The sequence below is a fragment of the Mauremys reevesii genome, linkage group 11 (genome assembly GCF_016161935.1).
Source record: "Mauremys reevesii isolate NIE-2019 linkage group 11, ASM1616193v1, whole genome shotgun sequence".
Classification (NCBI taxonomy): domain Eukaryota; kingdom Metazoa; phylum Chordata; order Testudines; family Geoemydidae; genus Mauremys; species Mauremys reevesii.
The window spans coordinates 701373-712351 of record NC_052633.1 but is presented as its reverse complement, the minus strand read 5'-3'; the positions used below and the strand labels follow the sequence as shown (position 1 = coordinate 712351).

Here is a 10979-nt window from a genome sequence, read left to right as displayed (position 1 = left end):
GTGGACTCAGGCCCACCCTCTCCACCGAGCCCTAAGCCAGGGCCCTGGTAGCGGCAAGCTCTACTTGCCGCTTGCTCAGCAGGGATCCGACTGCAACACGCCTAGTAGTAATACAGCATTAACACCGTTTATCTCTACTTTCCCCTGGGAATGGCAGTGCTTCTGCAGCGAGGGGTCCTCCGGTCTGTTCCTCCCCTGGGTCGTCCTCCGTCAGAGTCTCCGGTGGAGCCTCGACAGGGCTGACGCCCAGATCCTGGCTCGCAGCCCCTCTCTCTGCAGGAGCTAACAGCGTGTGTCCTTCCCCTCTGGCGGTCAGCCCAGACTGAGCTGATGTGCAGGCTTTTATATCTGAGCTCCAGTTGGAGCATGCCCAGCAGAGCTTCCGGGGCAGGGCTTCCTCTGCCAGGGAGGAAGGGTTAACCCCTGCTATGCCAGTGCGGGGCCGCTCTGCCCCATCACACACTCTCCCCCTTAAGACAGTCCCCTGGGCAGCCTGACCCTTGGTAGTCTCCTCCCCTTCCCCCTACCCCTCCGACCCCCCCCAACTCGGGAAAATAAATCTGCATCCGCATGAGCCTTTCCCGGCCGGTGTAACACTCGGAAGGAATAGGGTTGGAGGGACATGTACCACCACATGATCCGTGTGTGTGAGTCCTTCATGCTGTTAATCCACCTGAGGGGTGTGTGGTCTGTTACCAAGGAGAAGGGGTTCCCTATTAGATAGAACAGCTTGTGGCTCAGATACCAAAGACCGTATTTTCCCTTGGCCCACCGTATAGCCCGGGTAGATCAGTTCTTTCTGGCCCAGGTGACATTTGGTTCGGTTTGCGGTGAGTCCTGCTCTGCCCAGCGCCCGCAGCTGGAGCTGTTCCTTCCAGTTGGCACTGTAGATGATGATGTCCGTCAGTGTCTCCTGCAGCAAGCCGACCCGTGTGAAGATCTGCAAGAGTTCATTGGCGATAACTGGAGCCGTGGCAGACCATAGTGGTACCACCTCTGGATACCGTGTGGCATAGTCAACCACAACCTGATATACTTATGGCCGGAGCTACTCTTCTCCAAAGGCCCCACTAAGTCCAAGCCCATCCGCTCAAAGGGTGTCCCTCCTGCTCACCCACAAGGGGCCGTGCCCCCAGGGGTCATGCCCCATCCAGCCCCCATGTTCCTTGACGCCTCCCCAGGACCCCTGACCCATCCACCCCCTTCCCTGTCCCCTGACTGCCCCCTTGCCATCCCATCCAACCTCCTCTCATTCCTGATGGCCCCCAGGACCCCTGCCCCATCCAACCCCCCCGTCTCTCTGTCCCGCCTGCCCCCCATCGTCTCATCTAACCCCTGCTCCTTCCTGACTGCCCCCTGAAACCTTGCTCCCATTCGATCCCCTGTTCCCTGCCCTCTGACCACCCCAACCACTATCCACCCCCACAACCCACCGAACTCCCTGCCCTCTTCCAACCCCGCCCTGCGTCCTGCCCCCTGACCACACTGCCTGGGGCCGGGGCCGGGGCCAGGTCCGCTTGGCCAGGACCAGGACTGGTGCAGTGGGGCCCGACTCCACAGGCTGGGCCGAGCCAGGCCGGAGCTGGTCAGTCAGGACCAGGACCGGTGCCGCGGGGCCTGACTCCCTGGGCTGGGCCGGGCAGGAGCCGCTCGTCCAGGACCAGCACTGGCGCCACGGGGCCGAGCCGGGCCGGAGCCACTGGGGCCAGAGCCGGGGGTGCTTGGCGGGACTGGGCTGGGCCGCTCGGCGGCGCCAGGCCAGGGCCAGGGAAGCCGCCAGCTGGAGCCAGACAGGGCGCGCTGTGCCTCCTGGAGCTGTACTGCACCCCCAGCCCCAGCCTACCTGCCTGCTGCTTGTTTCAGGCTTCCAGCGAACATCTGATTCGCGGGAAGCAGGGGAGGGGGAGGAGAAGGAGGGCGGAGCGTTCAGGGAGGAGGGGGAGGTGAGCTGGGGCGGGGGCGGGAGGGACGGCTGCCCGAGCTTTTGTTAAATGGAAATGCTTTTTCAGAACCGGGTGTCCTGGAACAGCTGGTTCTAAAAGGGTTTCTAAATTTAACAACCAGTTCCTGCGAACCGGCTCCAGCTCACCACTGCCATCTGCCCAAAGCAGTCAATGGCTCTTACCTCCACGAGGGAGCGGGGTCTCCCTCTCAGCCTCTCTGAGAACTTGCACTGCTTGGTTTCCTAGGACAAGGTGACCTGTCCCCACTGCTCCCTGAGGTGGCCCATCTGGGAGGCTGTCACACACCCCAGGGCCTAGCAGACAGGTGGGGAGGAGGTTCCCGTTCATGTCACCCTCTGAGAGCCCACAGAAGGGCCAAAGGAAGAATTAAGGGCAAGAGGTGAAGCAGGCCCTGAGCCTCTGTCCCATCCTCACCTCCTCAAATGTGGAGCTTCCTGAGCTTCAGTTGGGCAGACGGAAAATGTAGCTCTGGCACAAAGGTGCTTCTGCGCCATCTGGGGCAGGGAGAGCTCTGCCTGGGAGCCCGGGGAATGGGATGGGGGTGAGAGCAAGGAAAGAGGGGAGGGGTATGGGAGTGAGGGGAAGAGCTCATGCCCCAGATGAAGGACGTTTGGGGTCAGAGGGAAGGACCCTGCTCCACAGAGAGGGGAGAGAGTTTCTGTCAGTGACAGGGGCCTCCATTTCCCCTTCCACTAGCCCCCCATTTCCAGGGAGACAGAGCAGTACCTGCAGCAGGGAGCGGGAGTTGCTGAGGGGGGACCTTTAAGGGCATCAGGTGAGGCTCAGCCCTTGCAGCACCTCAGGCACCTGGTGCAGCTGCCGGATGCTGCGGAGCTGACCCATCACCTTGGCGGTGGTGTCCTCCAGCTGCAGGGGAAGGAGAACATGTCAGAGACTGAGACACTGCCCAGGAATCAGGGAGGATTAAGGGCACCTGGAACCAGCACCATTTCCACCCAGCAGCTGCTCATGTCTGAGTGGTGGATTCACCCTCCTGATCCCCAGGATGGAGGCTTCTTGTCCTCTCTAGTGACCTCCAGTGCCAGCCCCCCTCCTTTAGGGTTAGCTCCTGCCGCCTCCCCCTCAGTGCCCCTGACAGCTGTTCCACCTCCAACCCACCTGGGGACACCGCTCAAGTTGGTAGAACCCTCTCCTCCACCCCTGCCTCCATCCCCACCCAGGTAGGGCAGGAGGGATTCTGACAGCAGTGAAGTGGCCTGCGGGGAGGTTGAGACCTTTCCCCAAGTCACCCCAGTGACAAATGCTGAAGCCAGAGGATGGCAGCCCTGGTGAACGGGGCAGGTCAGCAGCCCCTGCTGGCTGAATCCTCCCATTCTCTCTAGAGCGGGTCCAGCCCTGCCAGCAGCAGGACAAGCTTCCCCCACCCATGTGCCTCAGAACTGCCTGGCCGGTCGCCATCACCCATCAGTCCTTGGCCACCCAGGCTGCCAGTGATGGGAGCAACTCTGGGTAGTGGCTGGGGTGACATGGACAATAGGCCATGGGGAAATGGGTGCAGCTCTGTGGGGCAGGAAAGGTTCACACAGGGCACTTAGAGGACTCTCCTGCCCTTCCCAGGAGTGAGAGCAGAGCATCATGTCCTAAGAACACAAGTCCATGAAGTCCACAAGTCCCCACTAGGCTCCTTGCTCCCAGGCCAGCAAATGGTGATAGGATGGGAATGAGGCCTGGGCCCCGCTCCAATCTCCTGAGTCGAATGCAGCTGCTTACCGTGTACCCCAGCAGTTGCTCGGCTTCCCCCAGGATGGCGTACGTGAGGAGAAGCCCAGCCTGGCTAATGCACAGCAGGGGGGCGTAGATCGCTGGCACGGCTGTCTTGAGGAAGCATTTCCTCTGCCCCGCAGAGAAGAATTTTCCAAAGACCTAAAACCAACAGGACAGGAGGCTGTAGCAGATTGCCCAGAGCCAGCCTCCAAGCCCTGGAGATAGAATGGCCTCAGTGTCCGGTGCCCCAAAGGAAGGGTAAGAGAGCTGCTGTAGCCAAGGCCGTTCATTCCCCAGGAGGCTTTCAGGGTCCCATGGCTCAGGGAAGCCCCTTTATGAAAAGATGGCAGATGCTTAGGGACCAAAGCCTCCAGTGGCTCTTTCTGGAGGGCAATTGATCGCAGGGGCCATGATGGGCTGGAAATAGATCTCTAATGTGGGTGAGCAGGGCCCACTCTGCTGTGCAGCGCACCGAGATGATAGGGGACCCTGTATTGCTTCCAGCAGAGAGATCTCCTGCACTTCAGTGGCTAGAGGAGTGTGCGGGGGGGGGGGGGGAAGGTGGTTGGAGCTGACAGACCAAAGGTCTATTCCCCCCAAATTAGTGATTTCTCTAGTAGCTGGGTATGGCCTCGGCAGCTCCTTGGTTTCTGCCAAAGGGAATCCCATCTGCAACCTGACCAGGATAAGGAGACTCATGTCCCAGTCCCCATCACAGACACTCCTAGGAAACTTTTCTTCTGCTGCAGCAATTCAGCTTGTGGGAGGCAGGACAAGCTCACAGAGTCTCTCTCACGTGGCGTCTATAGGGCAGCATTCTGTAGATGCACTTGGAGATCCAGGAGCCATTCCAAGGCCTCCTCTGTGATGTTGTGGAAATCACCCATTTCACCTTTGACTCCAATCTGGGGGCACTGGGTTATGGTGTGTTCCAAGGTTTGGATGTTCTCAGCACAGGTGTGAGACAGGGGGCCAGGGGGTCTTTGATTTTCTACTTGTGCAGCAAGTAGTCGCAACTTGGGTCAGTGACAATGTGCTTCTTTGGCACAGTGGCTGAGGTCCAGATACTCTGCCATTCCCTGGCCGGGACTGGAGACATGAGGAGGCGCATGTGGTGCATATTGGCTCTGGAGCTCACTGTGTCCCCTCCCCAGTTCTCGGCTTGGGGCATTCTGCTTCCTGACTGGCAATGGACTTGGGCAAACCCCACCTCCTTTCTCTGCTTCTACAGGGTGCAGGGAAGTAAACAAGGGTCTGCTCAAGCACTAGTGACTGACGGACCCAGTGCTCTTCTCTCAGACACTTGGGGATCAGCCAAGGGGACAAGGAGCAGAGAGACACCCAGAGCCATAATCCTCTATTAACTCACCCACCCGGGGATTCGCCTTATGCCACGTAGCAACGGCTCCATGGAAGACACTCAAATCACAGCAACTAGCGAGGTTCCAATGTGGGACCTTTAGCACCAGCCTGTCCCACTGGGTGCTGGGTGAGGAACTCTGAGCTGGAAATAAGGAGTGGGCTCTTGTCCTGTCTCCAGGAGGCATCCACTGCAGGGACCCCAGCCAGCCCCACTCCCTGAGCTGTGTCCTACCCTGCCACAGTGTCCTTACCTCCCCCACCCTGGCTGTGTTTTTATAGCCCAGGAGCCTGCTGTCCTGGTACCAGTTGTGGCACCACAGATCCTCCACCTCGTGTATGCTCAGCCCTGGAAGAGAGAGAGAGAGAGAGAGAGAGACACTTTGATCATTCTGGTTGCAGTTTCTGTGTCCTTCCAATCCCATTGGTGGCTGCCCAGTGGAGTGGAGAAGAACAGAGGTGGAGAGAGACTTGTTCTCCAGCTGGGGTCAGGCTGAGGGAAATTGTCTGGGGTCCCATTATCCACCTGTGGTCCCTCTCAGTCCCCTGATGGGTTCCGTGTCCCAGTGGGTTCCTTACCCCTCTGTTCGAGCAGCAGCTGGTACAGCCGGTAAGTCCCCTCCCTGGCCTGCCGGCTGATGTCCTGGTCTGGGTAACTCACAAAGAGAGCCAGCTGGGCCACGTGCTGACCCAGCCTAGGGAACTCTGCTGAGATCTAATGGAAGGGAGAGGAGAGGAGACTCCATCAGCATTTTCCTGTCAGCTCCCTGTCCCCCCGGGCCAGAAGGCTCCTTCTGCAGGAGATGCTGGCGGAGAGGAGCCTGAGACAGGCCCTTCATTTGCTCTGCTGCCAAGGGAGCCAGGAGCTGCTTTGGGATGCCAAGCAGGGGCTGGAACATGGTCCCTGTCAAGGTTCCTTCCCACTCCGAACTCTAGGGTACAGATGTGGGGACCTGCATGAGAACCTCTAAGCTTAATTACCAGCTTAGATCTGGTTTTTCTGCCACCACCCAAAGCATTTAAGAGTTATTTGGGAAACTCTGTCGACCTCCCCCCTAGAATATCTCCCTCCCAAATACTAGAACCCTTCCCTGGGTAGCCTTGAGAGACTCCTCCACCAATTTCCTGGTGAACACTGATCCAAACCCTTGGATCTTAAAACAAGGAAAAATCAATCAGGTTCTTAAAAAGAAGGCTTTTCATTAAAGAAAGAAAGGTAAAAATCATCTCTGTAAAATCAGGATGGAAAATAACTTTACAGGGTCATCAGATTCAAGGAGCCCAGAGGAACCCCCTCTAGCCTTAGGTTCAAAGTTGCAGCAAACACAGGTAAATCCTCTTAGCAAAAAGGAACATTTACAAGTTGAGAAAACAAAGAGAAACCTAACACGCCTTGCCTGGCTGGTACTTACAAGTTTGAAATATGAGAGACTGGTTCAGAAAGATTTGGAGAGCCTGGATTGATGGCTGGTCCCTCTTAGTCCCAAGAGCGAACAACCCCCAACACAAAGAGCACAAACAAAAGCCTCCCCCTCCCACCAAGATTTGAAAGTATCCTGTCCCCTTATTGGTCCTTTGGGTCAGGTGTCAGCCAGATTACCTGAGCTTCTTCACCCTTTACAGGTAAAAGGATTTTGGTGTCTCTGGCCAGGAGGGATTGGATAGTATTGTACACAGGAGGGCTGTTCCCTTCCCTTTATAGTTATGACAATCCCCTTCAAGGCCCAGGGACGACACTTGACCAGGACAAGAAGAACTTGACTCAAGCCTATCTCATTCCCTGCTCTGACTCTGCCTCCCCAAGAGGAAAACTGCGAACCCACAGCCCCTGCAGCAGCAGATCCGACAGCCCGGTGGAGCCAGCCCGCCTGCGCCTGGAGTCAGGAAGCTGGGGTCAGAGGTCACTTACGTCAAACTCAGGGAGGGTGACTGCAAATCTCAGCAGGGCCGTGCTGCTCTTAATGGCCCTGGCTCTCTCCTGGGGCACCCTGGACACGATCCAGCGGTTGACATGCTGTGGGGAAAGGAGGCAGGTCAGGATGAATGGGCAGGTGGTGCTTTGCAAATGAGCCCCACCCCCCGCCCCAGCCCCAGGGGCCCGAGACATTACGCGCAGAGAGAATAGCTGAGTCATTGATCACAGAGCTTTAGAAGGGGATTCTTTCCCCCAGGACACAGCTTGTATCCTGCAGGTCACAACTTGTCAGGGTCTCTCTAGATTGGTCCCATCCTCCCAGAGCTCCTGATTCCTGAAGAGTTCACCAGAAAGGAGACTGAATCCTCGCCCTTCCCTGCCACTAAAATCCTTGGTGGGATGTAAGGAGTCACTGAGAGCACAATCCCCCCAGGAATTTGAGAGCATATCAGAGAGAAGGGCTGATTCCCTGGGTTCCTCCTGTTTCTCTAGGAAGGAGCGTGTGCCTCTTCTCTGAGAACCATCTCTGGAAACTCGTGGGGTGTGTGTGTTGGGGCGGGGAAGGGGGTTTCAGACTCTCACTCCCCAAGACAACCAGGGGCCCTGTGATTAGTGTTCAACAGAAGCAGGCAGAGCTCTGGCTTGATGTCCCAGCTCCTTCCTCTGTCCCTCAAGAAAGCAGGACCTGACACTGCATTGCACTGACCTCCCCAGCCAAGGACGCCCCAATGGGGACCCAGCTAGGAGGACAGAATAGAAACTGGATCTGCCAGTCTCTCCTTACCAGCCCCCAAAGAGTTAAGGTAAAATTGGTTCCCACCCCTCCTTATGGGACTCACCTCCAAGATGAAGTGGAGCCTGCCTGCGTCTGGGGACTCTGCCAGCAGGTTCCCCAGCACAGCATCCAGGAGCTCTGGCATGACTTTGTGTAGAGCCTGCAAAGCATGGGTCAGAGTTAGGGAAACTGGGCCGACCCCTGCCACAGGATGGGAAGAGGGGTCTCTGGGAAGCACTGGTGAGACTCCCAAACACATCTCCTGGCCTCGCTCATTCATGTCCCACTGCAGGCAATTAGCAAGGATTGATGACACCTGGATCTTTGATCCATGAGCTTAGCAGGTCTCTACAGATGGCCTTGTAGGCGGAAGAGTAGGATACAGCCAAGTTGCTATGGATGGAAGCTGGGCTGCTGGGCAAAACACGGCATATGGAAGAGAAAGAAAGAAAGAAAGAAAGAAAGAAAGAAAGAAAGAAAGAAAGAAAGAAAGAAAGAAGGGGGTAATCCTCTGGAGGGAAGGATCCAACCTTACAGCTTGTTCCATCTCTGCCTACCCCACCCCTAAATCTGGAGCTCCAGCGAATCAAGGGAGCCGGGACAAGGACCACTCTGGAAGAGGCGGAGGATGTACCTGGATATCGGTGGCGTCCGTCTCCGTGCCCAGGGTGAAGACCGAGCCAAGGGCAGCTTGCAATAGGCGGGACTCTAGCTCAGGCTCAAGGGCTGGTTTCATGGTGCTGGCAAGAGAGAGGAGCTGGTATTAGACTGCGCAGTGCGGGGGTGGGACTGTCACCAACACGGACACGAAACCACAGGGCTACAGGCACAGGCTGGCGAGAATGGAAACTGAGGCACTGAGCTAGGGAATGACAAGGCCGAGGCGTCACAGACAGACAGTGGCAGGGCAGGAATAGCGCCTGGTCCCTGGAGCCTGCTGCCCCTCCTGTATCTGAGCCCGGGAGTGAGCCCCTCCCCAAGGCCCCTGCAATGTTAGTGGGGTGAAAAGAAGAGCACAGCCAGGACAGAGTGACCCTTCCCGCCCCCCCAGCTCTGCCAGAGGAGCCACTCCTGGGAGGTGAGCGACCTGGGAGTGGGAGGGACAGTCTCCCAGCCTTGGGCCTGAGCAGCACTGGGGGTAGGGGAGCCAGCGGGGGGCAGGTGGGGAGGAGGGGGCTGTCTCGGTACCTGAGGTTGCCCACAGCAGCCAGGCAGCTGGCGAGGATCTCGCTGGGTGGAGAGTCTTTAGGAAGCTCCTCAATGAGCTCCTGTGAGACGCGAAGGAGACAAAGGAGCATGAGGGATTCGGGCCCTGCTGACACCTCCCAGTGAGGAGATGACACAGCCAGTGCCCCACATGGCCAGCAGGATCCCCCACTACCTCCCGCTCCTCCCATTTCTTCCTGCCCAGCAAACTGGGCCCCTTCCAGGATTCCTGCCCAGCTCAGTCCCAATCCCCTTCTTCCCTCCTCCCTGTCAAACCTGCCCCCATTCAGCACCATCCCCACGACCGAGCTGGGACCATGTGATTCCTTGTCCCCCAGTCACAGCTGCCCTCCAGCCCCACAATTCCCCCACTGCCCAGTCTCACAATTCTCCCTTCTCTTCTCCCCGCCTTCAGCCCCAGCAATCCCTGCCCTCTGCTGCCCCCACCCACACCCCCCAGCCCCCACCCATTAGCCCGGCCATACCCCGGCCAATCCCACGTCTCTCTCCCCCCTCCAGCTGCTGGATGACGGGTCTCACTCACCACAATCCTCTCCACCACAGCCGCCTTGCAGCAGTGCGGCTCCAGCGTGTCCTGCCCTCTGTCCTGTGCAGCAAGACACGCGGGGTAGATGGCCCGCAGGAACCTGAGCTGCTGCTCCTCATCCTGTACCCACCGGGAGTGGGGATAGCGAGAGAGTACCTGTTAGCTCGGGACCTTCCTCCCCACCCCCACCCGCTCCAGGGCTCAGGCCTCAGTGGGGGATTGTGAGGAGCCGCCTAGTGTCCAAATCCCCCACGACTCCTACACAAGCAGGACTGGGAACTGGGACAGTGCCTGTCGGGGGAGGAGACCTCGGCTGTTGTGGGACAAACACCCCCATCTTGGGGGTCCCACATCAAGGATGTACAAGGGCCCCATTGGGGTGGTGGATCATCAGGGACAAGACCCTCGGCAGGGGGTGGGGATGCTGGGAAGGGACAGGACAATCTTGGTTCCAGCCCAGGTGGGGAACATTTGTACCTTGTCTCTGCCCTGGAGCTGCTCTCCGATGACCTTGAGAGCAGCTTCCTCTGTGGTCATCTCCAGCCATTCCTCCGCCGCTGACTCCGTGGGGGTCCCTGCACCCGGGAGAGAAGGGAACAGGGGGATGTCTGCTGCCCCTTGGGGGAAGGACAGGGGTGTGGTGGGGAGCGCAGGATAGGACCCCTTCCCACCTCAGTCACCCAGGGCAGATCGGGCCCCACACCTCCCTCTCAGGGCTGCCTTCAGCCCCCAACAGCTTCAGAAGCCCATAGCAGAGCCCCCCCGCTCCCACTGTCCAGGACTCCACGGGAGGTGCCGACTCCCCCAGCCCCGGAGCATCAAGGGACAAAGTGGCAGCAGCTCTTGATGCCCCCACCCCCAGCTCCCCTTGCTGCAGGGGCAGCTGTGTGACTGCTGCTGGTGTCAGTGGGGTTCACGTGGCTCAGGCCAGACACCTGGGCTGGGGACCCCCCCCCCGCCATATCCCTGGGAGAGTGTCTGGGCCCAGGGTGTTCACATCCCCGTCCTCACCCCTCCCTCAGCCCAGCCTGGCTCCTCACCTGGAACAAAGCAGCAGCGTCCAGAGGCGTCGCTGCTGCTGGAGCCCCAGGCACTGCTGCTGTCCCGTGCTGCGCTGATGGTGCTGGGATCTTCCACCTCCTGGTCTGAGGGGGCTGAAAGATCCTCAGAGCCCAGGCAGGGTGATGCCCCCTGCTGGGAATGAGGGCTGGGCTCCTGGGGCCGCTGCTGCCCACATAACAGGCCCCAGAGCCTCCCTGCCCGGCGCCCCTCCTGGGCTGGGTCCTGTCCGCAAATCCTCATCCTGAACCAGCTCCACCTGGGCTTGGTCGGGGTCTCTCCCAGGTCGGCGCCTGCGCCGGGAGCTGGCTTTGTTCTCCAGAAGGCTGGGAACTTCCGCCTTCTGGCCTGGATGGGAGCTGCTTCCCCGCCAGCGGGGACGGAGAGGTGGCTCTGCCCCTTGGGAAGATGGCCGCTCCTTCCCGAAGG

General features: G+C 58.9%; 1 long non-coding RNA gene across 1 annotated transcript; it reads right to left on the bottom strand.

Annotated features, from left to right (window-relative positions):
• Positions 1 to 555: 555 nt before the first annotated feature.
• LOC120374637 lies at positions 556 to 5307 on the bottom strand. Its single transcript, XR_005586184.1, has 3 exons — positions 3696 to 5307; positions 2691 to 2831; positions 556 to 940 (listed from the first exon to the last, which is right to left on the bottom strand). It is a non-coding gene; the product is annotated as an uncharacterized LOC120374637 (long non-coding RNA).
• Positions 5308 to 10979: the final 5672 nt, after the last annotated feature.